The following is a 20337-nucleotide window of genomic DNA, read 5'->3' as shown; positions in this document are numbered from 1 at the left end:
TTTGTGAATTCTGGATCCTGGCTACATGTTCACCTGCATGACTCTGTTATGTTGTGGTGGGTGTGGGCAAGGCCTAGACAGTTGGGTGCATGGCCAGAGGCCATAGGACGTAGGCCATGCACCCAACAGACTAAGAGGCCGATTCATGGAATAATTAGCGCGGCGCAAGTGGGCAAAAACGTGCGAATCGCAGTGGAATTGCGAAAATTGCAGTGCAAGTGCGAAAATCGCACGAAAAGCAGCGCACATCGATTCATGGAAGGGCGTGCGCGAAAAAACCATCTGATGTGCGATAAAAAAGTGCACGGCGCACGTTGGCGCACAGGCCATCTAACGGCGTGCGCCAGGTCACCGCGAAAATCGCACAGGCCACAGCAAAAATCACGCATAGCGCGGCGCACGCAACAAAAGTAGGCGGAACACGGGGCGTAACACTCGGAATGGGGAACAACTTGCCAAAATGTGGGCGTCACGGGGGAAGTACAGGGTGCAAGTGCGCGGAACGCCCACACGCTCGCCTACAACACGTATTCATGGAATCGAATAGGGCAAAACAGTGCACGGTCAAACCAGCGCACAGGCACAAACACGACCGCCACAAGAAAGCAGGCGGTAGCGTCCCTGCGCCTGTAAAAAATGTGCCCCAAAAGGTGCGCCAACAAATAGCACCTATATACAGCTATGATGAATGTCCTATACTGTGGCCCTCCAGGACAAATGACGTGCAAAGGGGTACCCACAAACACGGACACCCGCTGACTGAAAAATAACGTGTGCGTGTATTTCGGGGTGCGCAGGAAGTTTCACACGCGAATTGGCTGAGTGCGCAGGAAGTTCCACACGCGATTTGGCTGGGTACGTGGATTTCAGGGGTGCGCGGGAAGTTCCACACGCGATTTGGCCGGGTACGTGTATTTCGGGGTGCGCGGGAAGTTTCACACGCGAATTGGCTGGGTACGTGGATTCCAGGGGTGCGCGGGAAGTTCCACACGTGATTTGGCTGGGTATGTGGATTTCAGGGGTGCGCGGGAAGTTCCACACGCAATTTGGCCGGGTACATGGATTTCAGGGGTGCGCGGGAAGTTCAACACGCGATTTGGCTGGGTACGTGGATTTCAGGAGTGCGCGGGAAGTTCCACACGCAATTTGGCCGGGTACATGGATTTCAGGGGTGCGCGGGAAGTTCAACACGCGATTTGGCTGGGTACGTGGATTTCAGGAGTGCGCGGGAAGTTCCACATGCGATTTGGCCGGGTACGTGGATTTCAGGGGTGCGCAGGAAGTTCAACACGCGATTTGGCCGGGTACGTGGATTTCAGGGGTGCGCGGGAAGTTCAACACGCGATTTGGCCGGGTACGTGGATTTCAGGGGTGTGCGGGAAGTTCCACACGCGATCCTTCCGGGTACGTGGATTTCAGGGGTGCGCGGGAAGTTCAACACGCGATTTGGCTGGGTACATGGATTTCAGGGGTGCGCGCGAAGTTTCACACGCGATTTGGCTGGTTACGTGGATTCCAGGGGTGCGCGGGAAGTTTCACACGCGATTTGGCTGGGTACATGTATTTCGGTGTTGCGGGGGAATGCTACATGTGATATGGCCATGTGGGTCCCCCCAGGTGTTCCCTCTACACCCTCCACGGCCCCTACAGGCAGCCCACACCACAGGGTACTACCCTGCACCCCTGCTCATGTCCCACAGGCAACCCATCCACCATGGCCATGCCCACCAGCCAACCCACATGTCACCTTGCACCACTGATCACCAACACATGTCTCCCACCACCCCCACCCCCAAGCCACCAGGGGCAGCCTCCACCAGGCCCCCACCCATGTCTCCCACCACCCCCTACCCCCCAGCAGTCAGGGGCAGCCTCCACCAGGCCCCCACTCATGTCCCCTATTACCCCCACCCCCCCGCAGTGCAGGGGCAGCCTCCACCAGGCCCCCACCCATGTCTCCCACCACCCCCTACCCCCCAGCAGTCAGGGGCAGCCTCCACTAGGCCCCCACCCATGTCTCCCAACACCCCCTACCCCCCAGCAGTCAGGGGCACCCTCCACCAGGCCCCCACCGATGTCTCCCACCACCCCCACCTCCCAGCCACCAGGGGCAGCCTCCACCAGGCCCCCACTCATGTCTCCCACCACCCCCACCCCCTAGCAGTGCAGGGGCAGCCTCCAACAGGCCCCCACTCATGTCCCCTATTACCCCCACCCCCCGCAGTGCAGGGGCACCCTCCACCAGGCCCCCACTCATGTCTCCCACCACCCCCACCCCCCAGCAGTCAGGGGCAGCCTCCAGCAGGCCCCCACTCATGTCTCCCACCACCCCCACCCCCCAGCCACCAGGGGCACCCTCCACCAGGCCCCCACTCATGTCTCCCACCACCCCCACCCCCCAGCCACCAGGGGCAGCCTCCACCAGGCCCCCACCCATGTCTACCACCACCCCCACCCCCCAGCCACCAGGGGCAGCCTCCACCAGGCCCCCACCCATGTCTCCCACCACCCCCTACCCCCCAGCAGTCAGGGGCACCCTCCACCAGGCCCCCACCCATGTCTCCCACCACCCCCTACCCCCCAGCAGTCAGGGGCAGCCTCCACCAGGCCCCCACTCATGTCTCCCACCACCCCCCACCCCTCAGCAGTCAGGGGCAGCCTCCACCAGGCCCCCACTCATGTCTCCCACCAACCCCACCCCCCAGCCACCAGGGGCGGCCTCCACCAGGCCCCCACCCATGTCTCCCACCACCCCCTACCCCCCAGCAGTCAGGGGCAGCCTCCACCAGGCCCCCACTCATGTCCCCTATTACCCCCTTCCCCCCGCAGTGCAGGGGCAGCCTCCACCAGGCCCCCACCCATGTCTCCCTCTACCCCCTACCCCCCAGCAGTCCGGGGCAGCCTCCACCAGGCCCCCACTCATGTCTCCCACCACCCCCACCCCCCAGCAGTGCAGGGGCAGCCTCCACCAGGCCCCCACTCATGTCTCCCACCACCCCCACCCCCCAGCCACCAGGGGCAGCCTCCACCAGGCCCCACCCATGTCTACCACCACCCCCACCCCCACACCCCAGCCACCAGGGGCAGCCTCCACCAGGCCCCCACCCATGTCTCCCACCACCCCCTACCCCCCAGCAGTCAGGGGCACCCTCCACCAGGCCCCCACCCATGTCTCCCACCACCCCCTAACCCCCAGCAGTCAGGGGCAGCCTCCACCAGGCCCCCACTCATGTCTCCCACCACCCCCCACCCCCCAACAGTCAGGGGCAGCCTCCACCAGGCCCCCACTCATGTCTCCCACCACCCCCACCCCCCAGCCACCAGGGGCAGCCTCCACCAGGCCCCCACCCATGTCTACTAACACCCCCACCCCCCAGCCACCAGGGGCAGCCTCCACCAGGCCCCCACCCATGTCTCCCACCACCCCCTACCCCCCAGCAGTCAGGGGCACCCTCCACCAGGCCCCCACCCATGTCTCCCACCACCCCCACCCCCCAGCCACCAGGGGCAGCCTCCACCAGGCCCCCACTCATGTCTCCCACCACCCCCACCCCCCAGCAGTGCAGGGGCAGCCTCCACCAGGCCCCCACTCATGTCTCCCACCACCCCCACCCCCCAGCCACCAGGGGCAGCCTCCACCAGGCCCCCACCCTTGTCTCCCAACACCCCCACCCCCCAGCCACCAGGGGCAGCCGCCACCAGGCCCCCACCCATGTCTCCCACCACCCCCACCCCCCAGCAGTGCAGGGGCAGCCTCCACCAGGCCTCCACTCATGTCTCCCACCACCCCCACCCCCCAGCCACCAGGGGCAGCCTCCACCAGGCCCCCACCCATGTTTACCACCACCCCCACCCCCCAGCCACCAGGGGCAGCCTCCACCAGGCCCCCACTCATGTCTCCCACCACCCCCACCCCCCAGCAGTGCAGGGGCAGCCTCCAACAGGCCCCCACTCATGTCCCCTATTACCCCCACCCCCCGCAGTGCAGGGGCACCCTCCACCAGGCCCCCACTCATGTCTCCCACCACCCCCACCCCCCAGCAGTCAGGGGCAGCCTCCACCAGCCCCCCACTCATGTCTCCCACCACCCCCCACCCCCCAGCCACCAGGGGCACCCTCCACCAGGCCCCCACTCATGTCTCCCACCACCCCCACCCCCCAGCCACCAGGGGCAGCCTCCACCAGGCCCCCACCCATGTCTACCACCACCCCCACCCCCCAGCCACCAGGGGCAGCCTCCACCAGGCCCCCACCCATGTCTCCCACCACCCCCTACCCCCCAGCAGTCAGGGGCACCCTCCACCAGGCCCCCACCAATGTCTCCCACCACCCCCTACCCCCCAGCAGTCAGGGGCAGCCTCCACCAGGCCCCCACTCATGTCTCCCACCACCCCCCACCCCCCAGCAGTCAGGGGCAGCCTCCACCAGGCCCCCACTCATGTCTCCCGCCACCCCCAGCCACCAGGGGCAGCCTCCACCAGGCCCCCACCCATGTCTCCCACCACCCCCTACCCCCAGCAGTCAGGGGAAGCCTCCACCAGGCCCCCACTCATGTCCCCTGTTACCCCCACCCCCCGCAGTGCAGGGGCAGCCTCCACCAGGCCCCCACCCATGTCTCCCACCACCCCCTACCCCCCAGCAGTCAGGGGCAGCCTCCACCAGGCCCCCACCCATGTCTCCCACCACCCCCTACCCCCCAGCAGTCAGGGGCACCCTCCACCAGGCCCCCACCCATGTCTCCCACCACCCCCACCCCCCAGCCACCAGGGGCAGCCTCCACCAGGCCCCCACCCTTGTCTCCCACCACCCCCTACCCCCCAGCAGTCAGGGGCAGCCTCCACCAGGCCCCCGCTCATGTCTCCCACCACCCCCTACCCCCCAGCAGTCAGGGGCACCCGCCACCAGGCCCCCACCCATGTCTCCCACCACCCCTACCCCCCAGCAGTCAGGGGCAGCCTCCACCAGGCCCCCACTCATGTCTCCCACCACTCCCCACCCCCCAGCAGTCAGGGGCAGCCTCCACCAGGCCCCCACTCATGTCCCCCACCACCCCGTACCCCCCAGCAGTCAGGGGCAGCCTCCACCAGGCCCCCACTCATGTCTCCCACCACCCCCACCCCCCAGCCACCAGGGGCAGCCTCCACCTGGCCCCCACTCATGTCCCCTATTACCCCCACCCCCCAGAAGTCAGGGGCAGCCTCCACCAGGCCCCCACTCATGTCTCCCACCACCCCCTACCCCCCAGCAGTCAGGGGCAGCCTCCACCAGGCCCCCACTCATGTCTCCCACCACCCCCCACCCCCCAGCAGTCAGGGGCAGCCTCCACCAGGCCCCCACTCATGTCTCCCACCACCCCCACCCCCCAGCCACCAGGGGCAGCCTCCACCAGGCCCCCACCCATGTCTCCCACCACCCCCTACCCCCCAGCAGTCAGGGGCAGCCTCCACCAGGCCCCCACTCATGTCCCCTATTGCCCCCATGCCCCCGCAGTGCAGGGGCAGCCTCCACCAGGCCCCCACCCATGTCTCCCACCACCCCCTACCCCCCCAGCAGTCAGGGGCAGCCTCCACCAGGCCCCCACCCATGCCTCCCACCACCCCCCACCCCCCAGCAGTCAGGGGCACCCTCCACCAGGCCCCCACCCATGTCTCCCACCACCCCACCCCCCAGCCACCAGGGGCAGCCTCCACCAGGCCCCCACTCATGTCTCCCACCACCCCCACCCCCCAGCAGTGCAGGGGCAGCCTCCACCAGGCCCCCACCCATGTTTACCACCACCCCCTACCCCCTAGCAGTCAGGGGCAGCCTCCACCAGGCCCCCACTCATGTCTCCCACCACCCCCACCCCCCAGCCACCAGGGGCAGCCTCCTCCAGGCCCCCACCCATGTCTCCCACCACCCCCACCCCCCAGCCGTGCAATTTGCCTGGGTACGTGTACTTCGTGGTGCGCGTGAAGTTCCACACGCAATTGTACGTGTACTTCGGGGTGCGCGTGAACTTCCACACGCGATTTGCCTGGGTACGTGTATTACTGGGGGTGCGCGTGAACTTCCACACGCAATTTGCCTGGGTACGTGTACTTCGGGGTGCGCGTGAACTTCCACACGCGATTGGGCCTGTGAGAGTGGGTCACATGTATTACAGGGGTGGGCGGGAATATTTACCCGCGACTGTGCCTGTGAGAGCGTGCTACGTGTATTCCTGGTGTGGGCGGGAAGATTCACACGTTCGCCTATGACGTGCCGAAAAAGGGTCCAATCCTGACACACGTACGCCAGCATGAAGCAGGCGTACGTCGACCCGCGCAGCATAAAAGTGCGCGAAAACCACAAACAAGCTCATACGCCAGGATGAATATATACCATTCCTAGCAGCAGTGGCCGTGGGTTACCAAAGGAGGAGGAGGAGGATAGTGAGGGCCCGAATTTTCACTCCCAGAACAAGCCTTTTTGGGATGCCTGATGACCAGGTGTATGGGAGGTACACGTTTCCCCCACACATAATACTGGACCTGGTCAGTGAGCCGGAGGATGACCTCACATCACCCACCCTGTGCTCCCAAGCACTCAGCCCCCTGGAAAAGGTCCTCAATGTACTGCACTTCTTGGCCACAGGATCATTTCAGCGGACAAGTGCCATAGTGGGTGGTGTGTCACAGGCCACGCAGTCACGCTGCCTACACCAGGTCTTGAACATCATCACTGCACGCCCATCATTCCGTAGGCAGATATACCTGCCCAGGACACCTGCAGAAAGGCAGGCTGCCACCCTTGATTTCTACGGTGTGGCACAATTTCCAAAAGTGATAGGTGCCATTGACTGCACCCATGTGGAACTACGTCCCCCACAGGGCATCTGAGCACATCTATAGGAACCACAAGCACTGGCATTCCATCAACGTGCAGGTAGTATGTAATGCTAAGGGAATCATCACCTCAGTATATGCAAACTATCCAGGGTCCACCCACGACAGCTTCATTTACCGAATGTCTACCCTAAGCCGGGACCTCGAAGCTGGGCGGCATGGTGATACATGGCTGCTTGGTGAGTATGAATGCCACTGCACATGCATGCATGTCAGATGCAGAGTAATGTCACTACCCCACTAATGATACCCATCACCTCCTCACCAGGGGACAGTGCCTACCCTCTGAGCACCCACATGATGACGCCAATTCGGAACCCCATCACGCCTCCAGAGGTAAGATAGAACACAGCCCATATTGCAACCCGGGGCATAGTGGAGCGCACATTCGGAGTGCTCAAGTCACGCTTTCGCTCCCTGGACCGGTCTGGCGGGCAGCTGTTATATGCGCCCCCAGTAGTGTGCAGGATCATAGTGGCAGCATGTGTCCTGCACAATGTTGCAACACGCCGGGGCCTGGCCGTGGACATGGTGGTGCCCCCACATCCCCAACCACATGCACGCCCGCTGCGCATGGGAGGGGAGAGGGCACGGGGTGAGGCAGCCCGTACGCAGCTGTTGGCTAATTACTTCACATAGAAATCACACCCCAGTGGAGTGCACACAGGCCTGGCACATACCATCTGATAAGCAATGATGACTCGACCTGACAATTAAGACGAACAAAGGGACTGTCAACTGTCAGAACCATAGCAGCCTGAGATTGTTCATGTGGAAGTGTCACAATGTGTGCATCCCTACCTACACAAACACCACCAATGCAGTGTCATGAAAAGACACTTCCATGCTGCAGAAATGAATACCCACTTGCAAAATACTACATGTAAACAGTGCCTTGTCACCCACCCCCTCCCCGGCACGGCCACACAACACACCATGGCATGTCATGCAATGTGAGAGGAAAGAAATTATTCCCCACAACATGCTCCAAGTTTCAGCAGCTACAGTGTCCCTAATGGAAACATGTCCACACATGAAATGCTCACAGTAATGCAGGACCTACAACCCACATTACCAAATACTTACCAAGAATACCAATCACCTACACAACCTCCAACCTACCTTAAACATGACATTACAGACTTAAAAATTAGCTAGCCTCACCACCTGATGATGACAGCCCTCCGAACACTTCCAAGTATACAGTGTTAGCGCCACGCAAGAGTGTAGGTGCACTGCTTACAACATGGACTCCAGTTCCAAGGTGGACCGCATTGTGAAGACATGAGGAATGGACCTGCAAATATGGAGGATGAGATGGAAGCAGAGGCACATATCAATACACCACGCAGTGTACAATACAACAACAATATGCACTATGAATGTATACACAGTATTGACTACAGACTGCCCACACAGCTCATGGGAGTCCAATGTCACCATGTACATCAATGTCACTTGGGCACACCCTTTGCAAGCCCATGGAAACGGGAAGCAGGAGGGGTGTGTGTGACAAAAACCCAAGCATCTGAACCAAATCCATGACAAGCCTGCATGTGCCCAGCCACAATGCAGCGTATGCCCACAGGAGCCACACAAGGCAACACACTGTCCCAAAAAAATAAAAAAAAATAAAATAAAAAAAAATTAAAAAAAATGAAAAATGGCCATTAATGGGCCTGGGGGGGTTGGGGAGGCCACCCAGGAGGTCCGAGGACAGGGTGCACACCAAAACCCACCTGTGTGGATCTTGCGAAAAAAAAAACACCTCCATGGGCTCATGGCCCACACGGCTACCCTATTGTGGGAGTATCACTGCTGTCGCTATTCTCACCCTGTGCAGCTGCATCCGGAGGTGGTGGCACTATGGGAGGCAGCCCACGCAAGGCCCTAGTCTGTTCCTCCATGGCTGCAAGCATGCGGCTGTGGTAGGTCTCGTTCTGGAGGATGAGTGTGCGGAGGTCCCCATGCAACAACTCACGGGATGCCCGGACCTCTGCCCTAGTTGCCTGCATCTCAGCTGAGAGCGTACGGGTGAGACGCTCCAGCTGCTGTTCTGTCCTTCGGTTTGTTGAAGCCTCAAGCTCAACAAGAGTCGTCCTGAGGTGAAGGAGTTCAAGCCTCAGGGCTTCCCTGTGGCCCTGAGACTCTATGGAGATGGCTTCCTGCAGAGTCGCCAGTGCCGCCCGCCTGTCCCTGTTGGACGCCAACATGTCCTCCCTGTGTGACTGGCAGATGGAGTCGGTTGCCTGCTGTAGTCGCTCCATCAGCCTTTCGGGGGGGACAATGGAAGTGACCACCCTATCCATGGCCTGAGCCATAATCTCTGATGATGCTGCCTATTGGGTTGCCATACCGTAAATGGATTGCTCCCATGCGGTATTGCCAGGTGGCGTACGGCCACCACGTCGGTGAGCACCACACCTGTCTGGGGGAAGGCGAACTGCGCCTTGCTGTGCCGGCACTGCCTGAGGCTGCAGGACTGCATTCCCCCTCTGATCTGCTGGCCCAGGAACAGGATCGGATGTCGCGGAGTGTGACCCTGCATCCGTAACCACCAAAGGCGTACCTGCCAACACTGACATCCCCATTGAGGGTTCTAACCCTGGTGCAGGTGGGTCGGACAGAACAGAATCCCTCCCAGGAACACTCACCTGCGACGGCACGTAGGTCTCATCATCCGAATCAACACCTGAGTACAGCTCGGGGGAGGTGCAGCTAGAGACACCCCTTGAGAGCACGACCTGCAGCAGTTGTGAGTTCTCACCCCCCACCACACCACGTCCCTCACTGGTGGTCGGTCGGCCCTCAGACCCCCCCTGGGTCTGCACCATCTCCACAACCCCAGCAGTATCAGGTGCGTCTTCCCCTGCAAAGAAATAAAAGAAAACAAATGGAAACAGGCATTAGCACCATGGCACACAATGAGGGCTGAGAGGCTACAGAAACAGTACTTGATTGACACATGTCCCACATGACTAAAACACTCCCATGCATGCACCGTCACTGCGTGTGATGGGGAGGCAGATGCCACACATTGATGACACCAAGATGGAAGATGAACACATTTGCTGCATGCTGCCTAGCAGTGCCATCACACATTGGCCAGTGATTGGCAGGTCAAATACACATGCCATCACACAGATGGCATGTACCCTAGCCATGAAGTGAAGAGGTAGAGGAGGTCACCAATTGTTCATTCAGTCCAGTTTGTTCATATGATTGATTATTTTCATTGTAATGGTTCTAATGTTTAACATGCAGCTGCCAGTCAAAAATGGTCCTATAGCACAGGGACATGTCCAAACTAATCATGTCCACGAAACTGAGCCAGTCCACTGTACCATAGCCATGTCAGACATGTGACAATAGGACTGAGAAATCCTGAGTAAAAGTGGTGGAATGCAAACAATCTGCCTGAATAAGCAGAGGTAAATAAGCAACAGTGTAGTGGCAAGATGACACTCCAAGGGCAACTGGCGTGGTGTTGGGCTGGATGTCTAATGTTGGCCGAAGGGATGCTGCTATACCCAAATGCTGGTGCCAAGAATGTTTAGGAAGAGGCACATGGGTGAACCGAACCACTCAGGCACACACACCCTCCCCTGGCACACAAACAGAAGCCCTCCCACACACAACATGCACATGGATGACACACATATGCATGTGCACTCACCGGACAATGCCTCGTAATCTGCCACTACTCCCACGCCTTGGATCTGTTCCTCCGTGACGTAGGTCCCAGCAACCTGCTTATGTGGAGTGAGTTCTATGTCGTCTGCTGGAGACCCACCTCCAGTCACTAGAGTTGCGGCATGACTTGAGGCCAGCTTATTCTTTGCCCTGCGCTTCAGGTCATTCCAGAGCTTGTAGCAATCATTAGCTGTGCGCCTCACGATTCCAAGGGCACTTATGATGTCCGCAATGGTCTGCCAGTGTGCCTGACGTTGTGCAGGTGTGGTCTTGGATCCTACAACAATCACCATTTCGCAGTCATGTGCGGACACATACTCTACAAGTGCATTCAGTTTGACCTCATTGAAGCTGGGCTTCCTTGACGGGCCGGACTGTGTAGCCGTGTCTGGGGCATCAGCCTCTACTGGACGAGCACTCTTCCTCTTCCGCTTGGAAGGTTGTGGGGATCCGGAGTGTCCTGCGCCGCTCTGGACACTAGGGGCAGGAGCGTGGGATTGCACACTCAGCATGGGAGTTGGTGCAGGCATTATCTCAAGTGTGATGGTGTCAGGGGGAATGTCAGCATGATGGACTTGGACCGACACTGTCCTGGCTGGGTGTGTGAGAGGTGGGGTGGATGGAGCCGCAGCTGCCCCTGCAGCCTCCCCAGCCTGCCTACGCGGGGCAGCAGATGACCTAGCTGCCCCTGATCCACGTGGCCTGATGACACCAACGTTCACCGGCGCACGTGGCCTAGACCTGCTGACCTGGAAGTCAGCCATGGAGTCACCCTGTGCCAGGTCTGGTTCAACAGGGGGCTGGTCCAACAAGGGCTGAGCATGGATGGTGTCAGCCACGGTAACCTCAACCAGGGGGGGGGGCATGGGTGTCCCTGACTGCTCCTCCACACATGGGGGGCTAGGGGCACCCTGCAAGTCACGGCCACGTTCCCTACCGGATCCACCACGGCCACCACTTGGGGCTCGGCCACCTTTGCCACCCTTACGGCTTGTTCACCTCCCAGCCATGGCACTGATGTTATTGTGCATATGGGAGTTGATGTGAACTATTGTCCTGGGCAATTGGGGGTCAAAGGGCTTGGGTACCAGATGGTAATCGTACCCTAGTGCTCTAGCAAGGCTGTATGTCACCCCTGGGGAAAGATGACGGGTCACGCACAGGCAGCCCAAAAAAGGGAAGTAAGGTGCACGCAACCCCTCCTAGACCACGTGCATGGAAAAAAAAAACCTGCACTACGCTGTGGCACCCAGGAACACAAGAATGAACGTATGCGTGTCACACGCAGCCTAGAATGACCTCTGAAGGGGTACGCGACACACGGGACAAGCACAGATGTTAGATACGTGCACGACTCACCATCTGCCAGGAACAAACGCGTGAAAAATATGCGCGTGTGCGCGTTGGCAACACCCCCACCAAAAGAAGAATTGTACGCTGTCTGAGGAGACAGGACAACAGTAGAAGTGAAGCTGTTTGAGGAAACAGGCCCAGGAAAAAGAGGAAAAGAGAAAAAACTGTCAGAGGTAACAGGGAGTACAAACTGGAAACGCCATGAAGTAAATCGCGTGTGAACCGACAAGAAGTACAGATTTCACCCACTCGCTCTCCACGAAAAGCACGTACAAGGAAATGGCGTCCTACACGTACCTTTTATACACACATCACAGACGCGCATACGCAATGAGGCCATTTCCACCAATTACGTGCTTTGACACTCGGACGTGTATCTCTTCATTTTTACACGCGCCATTCTCTACGGCCATGCGCGTGATGTCACAGCTGCGCATGGTGGCCTTTGGGCCAATGAAATGAAACTGCACGTCCGAGTGTCATCGCGTGTAATCGGAGGGAAGTGAGCGTACACGCGATTGGCCTGGGTACGTGTATTTCTGGGGTGCGCAGGAAGTTCCACACGCGATTGGTGGAAATCCACGTGTGCTCTGTCATCACGTGTAATGAGGGAAACACCCGCGCGCCTCACGTCACAGACGCGCTCACGCGCTAAGGGCCTTTGGTCCAATGAAATCGCATATGCGTGCTGGCGTGCATACGCGCTAAGGGCCTTTCCTCGATTTACACGCAGACGTGCAGGATTTTCACTTGCCAAATCACTCTGTATCAAGCTGGCCACGCGTAAGCACACGGAAGACCATGCTCCTGCCCAAAAGGCCGAATTACTGCCCCCCAGAGCCCCGAGCAGCGTCCCACGAGCCATCTGCTGCTGCCTGCCTACCTGCCTGCCTGCTGCCACCGTGCCCTGCCATTTGGTGCCTGCACATCAGCCATCTGCAGGGGTCCATTTGCTGTGCCCACCCCTGCTGGAACAGAAGACTCCCGACTGGTATTACATCGCTCCACAGCCCAGCCCCAGGACCCAGTTGCCCACCCACTCCTGCCTCTGGGGTTGCCATGTCGGGCACTGCTACATCTGGCACCACTGGCAACCCCCGGCCAGAGAGGCAGAGGGGCTCCAGCTTCAGTGACACCGAAGTTGGTGTCCTGGTGGAGCAAGTCCTGGGGCAGTATGATGCCCTCTTCGGAAGTAAGCGCGCCAACAAGGAAGGACGGACTCGGATCTGGACTGACATCGTGACTGCCATCAATGCGGAGGGGGTGGCAGTCCGCGACTACCAACATGTCAAGAAGCGCTGGGATGACTGCAGGTCCAGGACCCTCTTGAAGGCCCGGCGCCTCATGGAGGGGGGCCGGGGCCGCATGAGTACCATCCAGATGAGGGTCCTGGAACGCATAGGCCCAGCGCTCCACAGCCAGATCCTTGAGAGGCAGACCCGTCTGGAGTTGAGCGGTAAGTGGCCAAGCATTGCTGTGTGAGACAGGGCATGTCGCAGTGTGCTGGTTGTCTGATACTTGCCTGTATGTGTGACATAGCCCATGTATGCATGTCTGTGTGCCGGGACGTCATGCATGTGAGACCAGTAATGTGTGAACCACACGGTTGGTGCATGTGTTCAAATGCAACATGGGTTGCCCTATGCGGAATGGCCACATGAAAGCATGGCAGTCTCTGTTCCTGGACATGGGTGAGGGATGGGTGCTGATGCCATGTACATATATGCTGTCCATGTCTGTGTGTCTGACCAGCGTGTCTGTGACTTGTGAATGCCTGGGATGCATGACACATGTCTGTGGCAATGTTCCGGTTCACTGATGCAGACTAGTCATCCTTGTATCCACTGTGTCTGTGGTGTACGAGGCCAGATGGATGAAACTAGGGTGAAGTGTGTGCATGTGATAGGCATGGCACATGATGCATGTGAGTTCCAAAACAACAGTGTATGTTTAAAGAATAACTTGGACATGTATGCTAATGTCCATAGCATGCGCCATGCCTGTTACCGCATGTGTTTTACCTGCACTGAGCCATGTGTTGTGGAGGGACATAATGGAAGTGATCTTTGACAGTGCCACTCATCTGCTATTGCTTCCTGTCTAGGGGACCATTGTACAGTACCCTGATGCTTGTGTTCTATGTCTCCCTCTACACAGCGCCACGTGAAGAAGAGGGCGGAGACTGCTCTGTGGAGCAAAGCGGCAGGGATGCCCCCACGGCTGCAGCGGAAGGGGTGGGTGAGCCCCCACAGGGGCTTGCAACGGCGGAAGACGGGGTGGAGCCATCCAGGTTGGTAGTTTTCGACAGAGGAGGAGGAGGCTGCTACTGAGGCGCACATGGGGCCTGGTGGGGGCATCCCTGCTGGTGCAAGTGTTGCAGTCCAGGGGCATGGGCAGGAGGCAGCACAGGTCGCCGTGGAGGGGCCTGTGCATGTCACTGTCCCTGACACTGTGACTGCACCACCATGCACCAGCAGGGATGCCCCATCCCAGGCCCGTCCGCAGGTAGGGGGGATGTCCATGTCATCTGACTCCCCTCCACCTGCGTACGAGGGGACCCCTGGCCGTATGGAGAAGGTCCTGATTGGTGTCGCGTTGCGCACAAGTGCAATTCGTGATGAGGTGCGTGCTTCCCGGGAGGAGCATGCACCTCATCACGGAGAGCACTGTGCAGAGGTGGCCCAGTTGGGAACGGCCATGGTCGGGGGTTTGCTACATGTGTCGGCCAATCTGGCGACCCTCTCCTCCTCTGTGGAGACTATGCACCAGTCATTCTCCATGCCGTCTTCTGGCCCAGATGCCACCAGGGCCCCCTGTGGACCTGGCCCGACCAATGCAGCCGGCTCGGTGGGGATCCCATCCCTGCCACAGTCGGGAGTCGGAGGTCCAGTAGGGGTGGACACACCAGCAACTGGACCCCAGCAGATGGAGGATGTGACGGCATCATCGGGAAGGGCACGTCCACGACGGCGTCGGTGGATACCATCAGCCTGGATGCCGTCTTGCTGGCACAGGCAGTTGCGTCGGAGGCAGCGGCAGACTCGACGTGGGAGGCATCATGGCTCAGGGCCATCAACATCAGGGGTGCAGGCATTGGCCGGAGGGCAGGAGAACCCTGGAATGGGAGTGGCTTCCGTGTGGGAGCGGTTGGGCCAGCGGATAGGTGCGGAGCGGCAGCGGGCAGAGGAGGAACGGCTCACAATGGTCAGGGCGGAGAACTCCATAAAGAGGGCGCTGAGGCGGGCTGAGTGCCTCGAGCGTCTTCGCAGGGAGTTGGAGCTGGACACTGCTTTATCCCTGCGAGACCTCGGGGCCAGGGAACATGCCGCCTCCAAGCCATTGAACAGGAGTTCGATGATGCCCTGGCCCATGACAACATCCAGTGAGCCGTTGGACTAGCCCGCTGCCCATGTAAATAGTTATGTAGTTAGTGTTAGGTTTCCTTTGTTTTTGCTTTTTCTTTGGACCTTTTGGTCAATGGGCCACATTTTTGTATATAGTTATTTTTTATTAGGTAGTGTTGTTAGATAGGTTTCATTTCTTTTGTTGGGATCATAGACCCTGGCTTGTTCACCTGTACATAGTTCACTGTTGGATTTTCGTTTCTTTTTACCATTTACACATGGAGCAATGGCTTTCTATTATAATTTCACATTGGATTTTCTTTTCTGGACTGTGACTTTGGACACCATTCCTTTGGATTCTGATTTTTGGTTTTGCATTTTTTCATGGACATGCTTCTTTTTACTTTTTTTACATTCCGATTTCTGTTAGTTTATTTTGGATTCAATTCTTGTTTTATTTAATATATATTTTTAGATCAAACTTCAATGTGTAGTATCATCTCATTGGTTTCATGCATATCATGATACGGGTTTGGAGATTCACTGAAACCCATTGGGTGTATGTGAGGGACATGTGTTCGTTTCAAAACTTGCAATTGCAGTTCTATCATGTTATTTCCATTTCTGAGTGGGTGGATGCAATACTCGGGTGGGTGTTTTGCATTTGGAGGCTGACCATGGGGACCGGGGATCTAGATTGTGATGACATGTTGGCTGGGGTACATGAGTTGGACATGAGTGGGGGCCTGCTGGTAGGTGCCCCAAGGTGCTGGGGGGTGGGGGTGCAGTGGAACATGAGTTGGACATGAGTGGGGGCCTGCTGGCAGGTGCCCCACGGTGCTGGGGGGTGGGGGTGCAGGGGAACATGAGTTGGACATGAGTGGGGGCCTGCTGGCAGGTGCCCCACGGTGCTGGGGGGTGGGGGTGCAGGGGAACATGAGTTGGATATGAGTGGGGGCCTGCTGGCAGGTGCCCCACGGTGCTGGGGGATGGGGGTGCAGGGGAACATGAGTTGGACATGAGTGGGGGCCTGCTGGCAGGTGCCCCACGGTGCTGGGGGGTGGGGGTGCAGGGGAACATGAGTTGGACATGAGTGGGGGCCTGCTGGCAGGTGCCCCACGGTGCTGGGGGGTGGGGGTGCAGGGTAACATGAGTTGGACATGAGTGGGGGCGTGCCGGCAGGTGCCCCAAGGTGCTGGGGGGTGGGGGTGCAGGGGAACATGAGTTGGACATGAGTGGGGGCCTGCTGGCAGGTGCCCCATGGTGCTGGGGGGTGGGGGTGCAGGGGAACATGAGTTGGACATGAGTGGGGGCCTGCTGGCAGGTGCCCCACGGTGCTGGGGGGTGGGGGTGGTGGGAGACATGGGTCGGGGCCTGGTGGAGGCTGCCCCTGCACTGCGGGGGGTGGGGGTAATAGGGAACATGAGTGGGGGCCTGGTGGAGGCTGCCCCTGGTGGCTGGGGGGTGGGTGTGGTGGGAGACATGGGTGGGGGCCTGGTGGAGGCTGCCCCTGCACTGCGGGGGGGTGGGGGTAATAGGGGACATGAGTGGGGGCTGGTGGAGGCTGCCCCTGATGGCTGAGGGGTGGGGGTGGTGGTAGACATGAGTGGGGGCCTGGTGGAGGCTGCCCCTGACTGCTGGGGGGAAGGGGGTGGTGGGAGACATAAGTGGGGGCCTGGTGGAGGGTGCCCCTGGTGGCTGGGGGGTGGGGGTGGTGGGAGACATGAGTGGGGGCCTGGTGGAGGCTTCCCCTGACTGCTGAGGGGTGGGGGTGGTGGGAGACATGAGTGGGGGCCTGGTGGAGGGTGCCCCTGCACTGCGGGGGGTGGGGGTAATAGGGGACATGGGTGGGGGCTTGGTGGAGGCTGCCCCTGGTGTCTGGGGGGTGGGGTGGTGGGAGACATGAGTGGGGGCCTGGTGGAGGCTGCCCCTGGGGGCTGGGGGGTGGGGGTGGTGGTAGACATGAGTGGGGGCCTGGTGGAATCTGCCCCTGGTGGCTGGGGGGTGGGGGTGGTGGTAGAAATGGGTGTGGGCCTGGTGGAGGCTGCCCCTGGTGGCTGGGGGGTGGGGGTGGTGGTAGACATGGGTGGGGGCCTGGTGGAGGCTGCCCCTGCACTGCTGGGGTGTGGGGGTGGTGGGAGACATGAGTGGGGGCCTGGTGGAGGCTGCCCCTGCACTGCTGGGGGGTCGGGGTGGTGGGAGACATGAGTGGGGGCCTGGTGGTATCTGCCCCTGGTGGCTGGGGGGTGGGGGTGGTGGGAGACATGAGTGGGGGCCTGGTGGAGGCTGCCCCTGCACTGCTGGGGGGTGGGGTTGCAGGGGGACATGAGTGGGGGCCTGGTGGAATCTGCCCCTGGTGGCTGGGGGGTGGGGGTGGTGGGAGACATGAGTGGGGGCCTAGTGGAGGCTGCCCCTGGTGGCTGGGGCGTGGGGGTGGTGGTAGACATGGGTGGGGTCCTGGTGGAGGCTGCCCCTGCACTGCTGGGGGGTGGGGGTAATAGGGGACATGAGTGGGGGCCTGGTGGAGGCTGCCCCTGACTGCTGGGGGTAGGGGTGGTGGGAGACATGGGTAGGGGCCTGCTGGAGGCTGCCCCTGCACTGCGGGGGGTGGGGGTAATAGGGGACATGAGTGGGGGCCTGGTGGAGGCTGCCCCTGGTGTCTGGGGGGTGGAGGTGGTGGGAGACATGAGTGGGGGCCTGGTGGAGGCTGCCCCTGACTACTGGGGGGTAGGGGGTGGCGGGAGACATGGGTGGGGCCTGGTGGAGGCTGCCCCTGGTGGCTGGGGGTGGGGGTGGTGGGAGACATGAGTGGGGGCCTGGTGGAGGGTGCCCCTGGTGGCTGGGGGGTGGGGGGTGGTGGGAGACATGAGTGGGGGCCTGGTGGAGGCTGCCCCTGACTGCTGGGGGGTGGGGGTGGTGGGAGACATGAGTGGGGGCCTGGTGGATGGTGCCCCTGCACTGCGGGGGGTGGGGGTAATAGGGGACATGGGTGGGGGCCTGGTGGAGGCTGCCCCTGCACTGCGGGGGGTGGGGGTAATAGGGGACATGAGTGGGGGCCTGGTGGAGGCTGCCCCTGGTGGCTGGGGGGTGGAGGTGGTGGGAGACATGAGTGGGGGCCTGGTGGAGGCTGCCACTGACTACTGGGGGGTAGGGGGTGGTGGGAGACATGGGTGGGGTCCTGGTGGAGGCTGCCCTGGTGGCTGGGGGTGGGGGTGGGAGGAGACATGAGTGGGGGCCTGGTGGAGGGTGCCCCTGGTGGCTGGGGGGTGGGGGGTGGTGGGAGACATGAGTGGGGGCCTGGTGGAGGCTGCCCCTGACTGCTGGGGGGTGGGGGTGGTGGGAGACATGAGTGGGGGCCTGGTGGAGGGTGCCCCTGCACTGCGGGGGGGTGGGGGTAATAGGGGACATGGGTGGGGGCCTAGTGGAGGCTGCCCCTGGTGTCTGGGGGGTGGGGGTGGTGGGAGACATGAGTGGGGGCCTGGTGGAGGCTGCCCCTGCACTGCTGGGGGGTGGGGGTGGCGGGAGACATGAGTGGGGGCCTTGTGGTATCTGCCCCTGGTGGCTGGGGGGTGGCGGTGGTGGGAGACATGAGTGGGGGCCTGGTGGAGGCTGCCCCTGCACTGCTGGGGGGTGGGGTTACAGGGGGACATGAGTGGGGGCCTGGTGGAATCTGCCCCTGGTGGCTGGGGGGTGGGGGTGGTGGTAGACATGGGTGGGGGCCTGGTGGAGGCTGCCCCTGGTGGCTGGGGGTTGGGGGTGGTGGGAGACATGAGTGGGGGCCTGGTGGAGGGTGCCCTTGGTGGCTGGGGGGTGGGGGGTGGTGGGAGACATGAGTGGGGGCCTGGTGGAGGCTGACCCTGCACTGCTGGGGGGTGGGGGTGGTGGTAGACATGGGTGGGGGCCTGGTGGAGGCTGCCCCTGCACTGCTGGGGTTTGGGTGTAATAGGGGACATGAGTGGGGGCCTGGTGGAGGCTGCCCCTGCACTGCTGGGGGGTGGGGGTGGTGGGAGACATGAGTGGGGGCCTGGTGGAGGCTGCCCCTGGTGGCTGGGGGGTGGGGGTGGTGGTGGACATGGGTGGGGGCCTGGTGGTGGCTTCCCCTGCACGGCTGGGGGGTGGGGGTGGTGGGAGACATGCATTGTTGATCAGTAGTGCAAGGTGACATGTGGGTTGGCTGGGGGGCATGCCCATGGTGGATGGGCTGCGTGCGGGTCATGAGCAGGGGTGCAGGGTAGTCCCCTGTGGTGTGGGCTGCCTGCAGGGGCCGTGGTGGTTGTAGAGCGAACACCTGGGAGGACCCACACAGCCAATTCACGTGTAGTGCTCCCCAGTACCCCTGAAATACACGTACCCTGCTGAAATCGCGTGTGGAACTTCCCGCGCACTCCTGAAATACGCGTACCCTGCTCGCACGGGGCCAATCGCGTGTGGAACTTCCCGCGCACCCCTGAAATACACGTACCCAGCTCGCACGGGGCCAATCGCATGTGGAACTTCCCTCGCACCCCTGAAATACACGTACCCTGCTGAAATTGCGTGTGGAACTTCCCGCGCACCCCTGAAATACACGTACCCTGCTCGCACGGGGCCAATCGCGTGTGGAACTTCCCACGCACCCCTGAAATACACGTAACCTGCTGAAATCGCGTGTGGAACTTCCCGCGCACCCCTGAAATACGCGTACCCTGCTCGCACGGGGCCAATCGCGTGTGGCACTTACCGCGCACCCCTGAAATACATGTACCCTGCTCGCACGGGGCCAATCGTGTGTGGAACTTCCCTCGCACCCCTGAAATACACGTACCCTGCTGAAATCTCGTGTGGAACTTCCCGCGCACCCCTGAAATACACGTACTCTGCTGGAATCGCGTGTGATACTTCCCACGAACCCCTGTAATACACGTTCCCCGCTTGGCGTTTGCTGTTTGCCAGCCCTGTGAACTGGTCCAGGGTTAGCGCAGCCCTTTGCAATTATTTGTGGATTTTGAAGGCTTTTCCTTGCGCGAGGGCGTTCTTGGGGGCGTAACTGGCGCTGCTGCAGGGTCACTGCGCCACGGCTGGTTTTGGATGCGAAAATCCAT

Source organism: Ambystoma mexicanum, chromosome 8, assembly GCF_040938575.1.
Source record: "Ambystoma mexicanum isolate Mex_15411 chromosome 8, UKY_AmexF1_1, whole genome shotgun sequence".
Lineage (NCBI taxonomy): Eukaryota > Metazoa > Chordata > Amphibia > Caudata > Ambystomatidae > Ambystoma > Ambystoma mexicanum.
This window is presented reverse-complemented; position numbering follows the sequence as displayed.